Source organism: Coturnix japonica, chromosome 1 (genome assembly GCF_054131305.1).
Source record: "Coturnix japonica strain WE chromosome 1, WE-NBRP24, whole genome shotgun sequence".
Classification (NCBI taxonomy): Eukaryota; Metazoa; Chordata; class Aves; order Galliformes; family Phasianidae; genus Coturnix; species Coturnix japonica.
This window is the reverse complement of record NC_140663.1, coordinates 106,033,140-106,039,867: the sequence shown is the minus strand read 5'-3', so window position 1 is coordinate 106,039,867 and position 6,728 is coordinate 106,033,140. Positions and strand designations below refer to the sequence as shown.

General features: G+C 37.5%; 1 long non-coding RNA gene across 2 annotated transcripts; it reads left to right on the top strand.

The window, feature by feature from the left end:
- Positions 1 to 821: 821 nt before the first annotated feature.
- Positions 822 to 4,524, top strand: LOC107324862 (uncharacterized). 2 transcript variants are annotated; one of them, XR_014946890.1, is made up of 4 exons: positions 822 to 1,053; positions 1,237 to 1,341; positions 3,027 to 3,242; positions 4,129 to 4,524. It is a non-coding gene; the product is annotated as an uncharacterized LOC107324862 (long non-coding RNA). The 2 variants fall into 2 exon arrangements; XR_001559579.3 differs by lacking the exon at positions 3,027 to 3,242 and having other exon boundaries at positions 853 to 1,053.
- The last annotated feature ends 2,204 nt before the right edge of the window (positions 4,525 to 6,728 follow it).

Below are 6,728 nucleotides of genomic sequence, written 5' to 3'. Positions count from 1 at the left end.
CAGTCATCATTAAGCAAAACAAACAGGAAGGAAAGTAAGGAGAGTGAAGAAAAAGAGTGGCAGGATTGTGAGGAGAATAGGCAAAGGATGGAATTATCCAGCCACTCCTCAGGAATGACTGAGATTCAGTAAGCGTATCTTAGATAAGTAAAGCTACTTTTAGCTTTTTTTTCTGCTAATTAACCTCAATGATGACTTGGCTAACTAGGGGTCTGGACAATGTGATCATTACAGTGTCTGTGTGTCCATAACAGCAGACATGTCTCCCATTTTGCCAGCGGGTTCCAATTTACTGGACATGAAATAAATGTAAAGAAGCAGGGGTTATATTTCACCTTCTGTATGCCTGAACTTAGCAAACTCACATTAGAAAGCAGCATGGTGAAGTGGCTGCAGCCTTAGTACTGAGCACTACCTACAAAAAGGTCAGGCACCTTTCTAGTTATGCCTCCTTGTAAAATGGAGATAGACAGCCTGTAGAGCTTGCTGTACAGCTGAGTGTATGCCTAGTACAAATTGAATACTGCAAGGTTTTTACAACAATTCTGTAGAGTTCCACTAAGCATGTAAGAACATTGCTTTTGAAAGACTTTATGGGCTGGCCAATCAGTGTAAATAATCAAGCAGAAGTAATGGCCACTTTTATGTCCTCAAGATGAGTCCTCTGCTAGAATTGAAATCCACTGTAAGGAAAACAAAGACAGTAGGGCTCTTCAAAGGGAGAACTGGAGATGCTGTGACTCAGGCAAACTCTCTCTTCATCTCACTTTAGTCTTGTACACATAATGAAACATTAACTGCAAGCATTACTGCTATCTCTACTTATGGTAAATAAAAGGAGCACAGGCAGCTAGCAAAGTCTACAGTGTGCCGTTTCCCTTGCCATCATCTCATGTTAAACTTTACCCAGCACTGTTTACTGAGATAACACAGCACAGAAAATAGAGAAGAAAACTTTTCCTCATCCAGCTTACTGTGTTTCTGCAGTGAAGGTCTGATCAAACATGAGTTGCTGCTTGAAGTAGGGCATGTTTCTCTACCTTTCTTTTTGGGGTGTGTATAAATTTATTCCCTCATTAGTTAATCTATTTTCTCATTACTCGAAAGATTGCATTATTTTTCTTAAAGAAACACAGATTACTTCATGTTTCTGGATGTTTGTAAGCTCATAAAGTGAGCTCCTGCAAGCCTTCTTTATTATTTCTTTCTCTTTTTTTTTTCTTTTTTATTTTCCAGAAACAAAGGAGTTCCACACTAAATTGGACAGACAGAAAGATCTTTAGCCCATTGAACCAGGAAGAGCCATTTTATTAAAGCTGTATGAGCATTCTGCAGCAAAAGGTAAGAGAAACATGGCCCAGACTGATCTTTAAAGATTTAACGGGATTTTCATTTCTAATATCACACTGAAGGAGAGCTCATTTTTCTGTTTGTGGCTCGGGATGCACTAACTAAACATATCCCTAGGAGAAAAAATAATATCTTCACTACAGGCCGAGAATCGAGGCTCAATTGAAAAGGCTAACAGTGAGGGAAGAGTGCCATCTGCAGGATGTGTTCCTGCATTCCTTGAACGTGTTACCGTGGTCAACCTTTCCACGCACGGTCACGTAGTCTAAAATAGTCTCTCTCCCCACTCTGTGGTATATATTGGAGTGCCTGTTCCAGATGCTTAGAACACATTTTACATTTTGCCCTTTTTCTTTTGTGTATAATCCTTCTCTAGCATGCCTACATGCTCAGGCTTTGTCTGGAGAAGGAACAGCATTTCATTTTGCATTTGTGGATCAGAACCTCTGAAGACAACAGGGTGCTCTGAGAGAAGCAGTCTTGAGTGGTGAAAGGAAAATAATTATTTCCATAACAAAGGGGAGGGGAGGGGAGGGGAAGGGGAAGGGGAAGGGGAAGGGGAAGGGGAAGGGGAAGGGGAAGGGGAAGGGGAAGGGGAAGAGGAAGGGGAAGGGGAAGGGGAAGGGGAAGGGGAAGGGGAAGGAAAGGACATAAAAATCTGTGAGATGTAAAATCAGTAACACTGTCTATGATTTCCTACCTGGAGAAAAAACATTCCCAGAAGGCACCAAAACAGTGATTATGAACAATATACAAAAAGCACAGTTGATTTGTGGAACTTATTGACAGGGGTTACGGTAGAATTTGGGTTGTGTGGCTTCAGAAATGCTGTAGACCACTGCATGGATGGTGGGTGGCCCCTGGTTGCTATTAGCAAGGGTACTGTGGACCCTTTCATTTCTTTTTCTAGGAAATCCCTAAATTTCTGAGCTCCTTTGCAAGATCTTATGCACTGTTTCATGTATTCATTCCCTTGACATCTGCATTTATTTCTTCTGGGAATGCTATAACTAAGTGCAATGGACTTTCTCTAGACTCAGTGAATCCATTACACATATTTCCAGGGGGAAAAGAAAATAACCATACATGCTTACAGGAATCATTCCTCATAGTGTATTACAATCTCCAATGAAACAAACAACAAAAACAAAAAAGCCAATATAGGTCTAGTAAGCCATAACAAATGTCAAGCAATATAACAGGCGATGCCTGGGACTTTCTCCACTTGTTATAGTGAAAAAAGAACCAGTTTATTTTGCTGTACAAAACAAAACAAACAAACAAACAAAAACACCAAAAAACACAATGCAGGCATATAAACTTGGCAGTTTGGAAAACTACTGCAAGACAAGATTTCAGAACGTAAGAGATTTCATTGCGCTGAATTTGAGTTTCACAGTGACAAAAGGAACACTACACTAATGAATGTTTTGTCTCCTTTTTAAGAACCCAAACAGAAGGCTTCCTACATTTAGCAATACTGTTTAAGCTTGTGTGTGTTTTTGGTAATTGACTTAATCACTGAAGAGACAGAAAATCTCTCATCAAAATTGTGGGGAGGATTTGTGTATTCAGAGGTTTCCTTCATTTTAGGACTAAAGCCAAATTCTCAGTGTCACTGAAATATGTCATCACAGATAACCATATAAGTGACTTTATATTTTCCCCTTATTCAGCTCAGGATTTTTTCATATCCTGAACAGAGATGGGTATGCTGTCCACCATCAGTGATTTCTACTGTTTTTTGTTTCTTACCACCGCACTGTGCTATGGCCTTTAGAATGGCAGCAGTCCTGAAGTGCACAGTGAGCATCAGAGAAGCTGTATGAGATTCACACAGTGCCAGTCTGGCACTCTTCTTTTCTTCTGCCTTCAAAGGAATGAGAGACCAGGTAGCTTCCATCTAAAATGTGTTCATTTAAAGGCTATCACATTCCCTCTAGAGTTCTCAGATGACTTCCCCTCTTCTCAGATATAATCAAAGAGAGCTTCCAATGTTAATCTGAGTCCTCCTAATCAAAAGAATGTTAATTTTACTGCCTTATCTCTGTTTGACATTAACAGAATTGATTACTACTTTGGGACAAGGGTTATGCCAAGATTCTTCTTCTGTTGTAGAAATATTTCAGTTTTACACTGTTTGTAAGATACCACCCTATTTCCCTTCCCCATTATCATCATTACTGATAATGTTCATATTTGCTTCAATATTATCATTAGATCACATTGTAGTAGTACTGAATTACCATCTTTATAGCTGACAAGTGCAGAGTACATTAACCCTTTCCTCTTACTGTTTTGTCCCTACAAGGGACTTTAAGACCACATGGAAATTTAATGCAAGGTATACTTTTTATTATGAAATGTATATATCTGGTCTGGAAGTGGTAATAAATTAAGCTGATTTATCCCACTGCCTGCTGCATATGTACTTATTGTTCACTTTTCAATGCATGTTTCTGGTATTCATAAAATAATGCTACTTTCTGAGGAGAACACTTTCCAGGAAGAATACTTCACTTGAAAGGAATCTTTCTGTTACACCAAATTAAATGTAATACTATTTTGTTTGATGTAAGATTATTACAATTGAAATACAAGGTGATAGGCTGCAAGAGAAGGGAAAATTCATGGGGAAAAAAAAAAAAAAGAAAAAAAAAAGAAAAAATCAACAGAAAATATTCAGGGTCTACATTTCTTCTGCTGCACTTTTCCAACAAGTTCAGACCAGTCAAATTAACCTACTTATAAACATTTCCCTTTGATACTCTCTTTCAGACTAGAGATACCACTACCGAGTCTGCTTTCTGAAGAAAGAAAATGTAGAAGTCAATTCTGTCCCTTTTGAGCCTTTGCAGCGCCAGGTGTCATTTAGGGAAGACAGACCTGAGTGCTCAGCAGCTGCCTACAATCAGCTGAAAAAGCCTCAAACAACCTTCTTCTGAACCTTCCTAAGAACAAGTGGAAGAGTGGGGGAAGAGTGGGAGAAGTATCACATTGAGTGCTGGAGGACAATTTAAGCTCTATTGAGGCCTGATTTCTGTCCTTGCTTGGTGCTGTAATTGAGTCAGGTGCTTTGTCAGAACAAGGAACAGAAGCTTAAAGCCATGAATTTTGCATAATCTTTTATGCTGGGAGATGCAATATGGCTTTTTAATAAAGAATTTAGAAAAATGCTGTTTGACATTGTCTTAAACTTTTATTTTTAGTCATTCTGTCACTTCTCTTGATCTGGGTGTGTTTATTAGCATCATTCCTCATGGACTGCCTTAGTAGGTATATCATGTATTCTGATCGCATAGCTTCTATTCATCTATAATGCTGTTGAGTCAGATGCAGTCATATTTGAACGCTTAATAGTTTAACCTTGATATAAATGGTAGTCAAATCTTTTTCACCACACCCAAATATGTTCCCGACTAGTCATCAATTTCTACTTCTATTCCCCTGTCATTATTATAATTCCATTTTTACAGCAGAAAACCTCCCTCTTTAAAATGTTCTTCATTATCCAGAAATAAATGACACCACAATCATGCTTAATATACACTAGTTTTGTGTGGGTGCTTGTGACTGTGTGGGTGAATGCATGTTCTTTCTGAAATTTTATCTTAAAGTTAAACTGAAAACCCGCACTTTGGATCCAGACAGGAATGTAGCTGTACTCCTAAGGAAAATAGGGAGAATAATATCTCACCCTCCTGAAGCAAAAGTAAAATATATGTGTTCAGCCTCAACACCATCAGAATTTCACTCTCTTTAAACTGGAAATGTGAAAATACGGAAGAGCAAATTTTGCAAAGCATACTATGCATTCTGGGTTATACCAGAGTTAGTGTTATTCATCAATAATCATTTACACCTAGGAAGAACTAGGTGACAATTTTGGGAGTGTGTCTGGTATCATATGATGACCACCCTTTCTTCTCATGTGGATGTGGCCATGCCTCACATAGCTCAGCCCTGTGCTAACAGGGTTCAACAAAGGAAGATATTTCAAAAGCAGTTTTTAGGTGCCCCCCTAAGCCAAGAGTAATGTTCCCCTTGGAAGCTGAAGCCTCTGAAGGGATAAACTCAGTGCTTTCATAGGTTCATTGGCTGATTGTGGTTCATGGGCTATAAGCTGGGCCACTATAGTAGAGACAGCAGTGTGAACCCTTGTCAGTCATGGTGAGGTTTTGAATGTACCAAGGGGATGTATTAAATAATATATTCCTACAAAGAAGCCTTTCTGGATGGTCTGGATGAATTGCTTGGCTGAAGTTTATTATCTTTCTCACTCAATATATTTTGGCAGTATCTTTCTTTCCTTTTTTTTTTTCTTTTTTTTTTTTTTTCTTTCTTTTTTTTTTTTTCCCCCTTTTTTAGTTACTATATCCAAAAGATTTACCAACAAATCTTCTAAGCCCGCATAACAGGTAAGATGTCAAATAGAAGCCTTGATGTGGTAACACATACAGTGCATGTGTTTTATGTTTTTCTCCAGAAGATCAGATATTTGACAGTAATTTGCCAAAGTATATTGGCTCTATAAAGCTGAAAATCTAGAGGTTCTACAGTTCCCAAAAGATGGGAACTAATTAAACCCATGCAGTAATTGGTCATGAAAAACATATGTATACAATAGTCCATAAAAAAATATGATCATAACTAACCAATTACCATAAAGACTGCAAGCACTGAAATACTCAGGAACATAAGTTAAAAGTTCAGATGGTGTAAGAAATCCATCATTTCCTTTATAGATCTATTCTTACTGGGAAAAATTATAAGCTTGCTATGACAAGGTTCATTTTTATATAGCTCCCTTGTTCATCACTCTATTTCTTTAAATATGCTATCAAATTTTTAGGCTCATCTGCGTAGATCCTCGGGATCATGGCTGCAGTTGATGAAAATAGGTTTTTAAGTTGCTTAATTATAGTAAATTAATGTATGCATATATATATAGTTTTAATCATGATTATAATTATTTAGAAATAAGGATTAAAAATAGTCTTTTCTTGCAGAAATGACAAGTCCAATTTTATAGCATATTTGAATAAATGCACTACATAAGTAGGTACTTTTATAGTATATTTAAGCACATTGTGGAATAGGAAAGGATGTTGATTTGCTCTGTTTTGTTTGAATTAAAGCTTCATATGCTAAAGCAAGAGAATTACAGTGCTGCTAAATTTTAAGTACCAGGAAGTTTTAAAAAATGATATGTATTTTATCGCAACACAATCATAATTGCATCTAGGAGCAGAGTGACCTAATTATCTCAGTTTTTTCAATTTGTCAAAGTTAGATTGTCTATACCCCAGTAACAGCTCCTTTATTAGTTTTCCCTGCAGGTATCACTGAACGTTTCAGTATGGCTTTGTATTCTGACA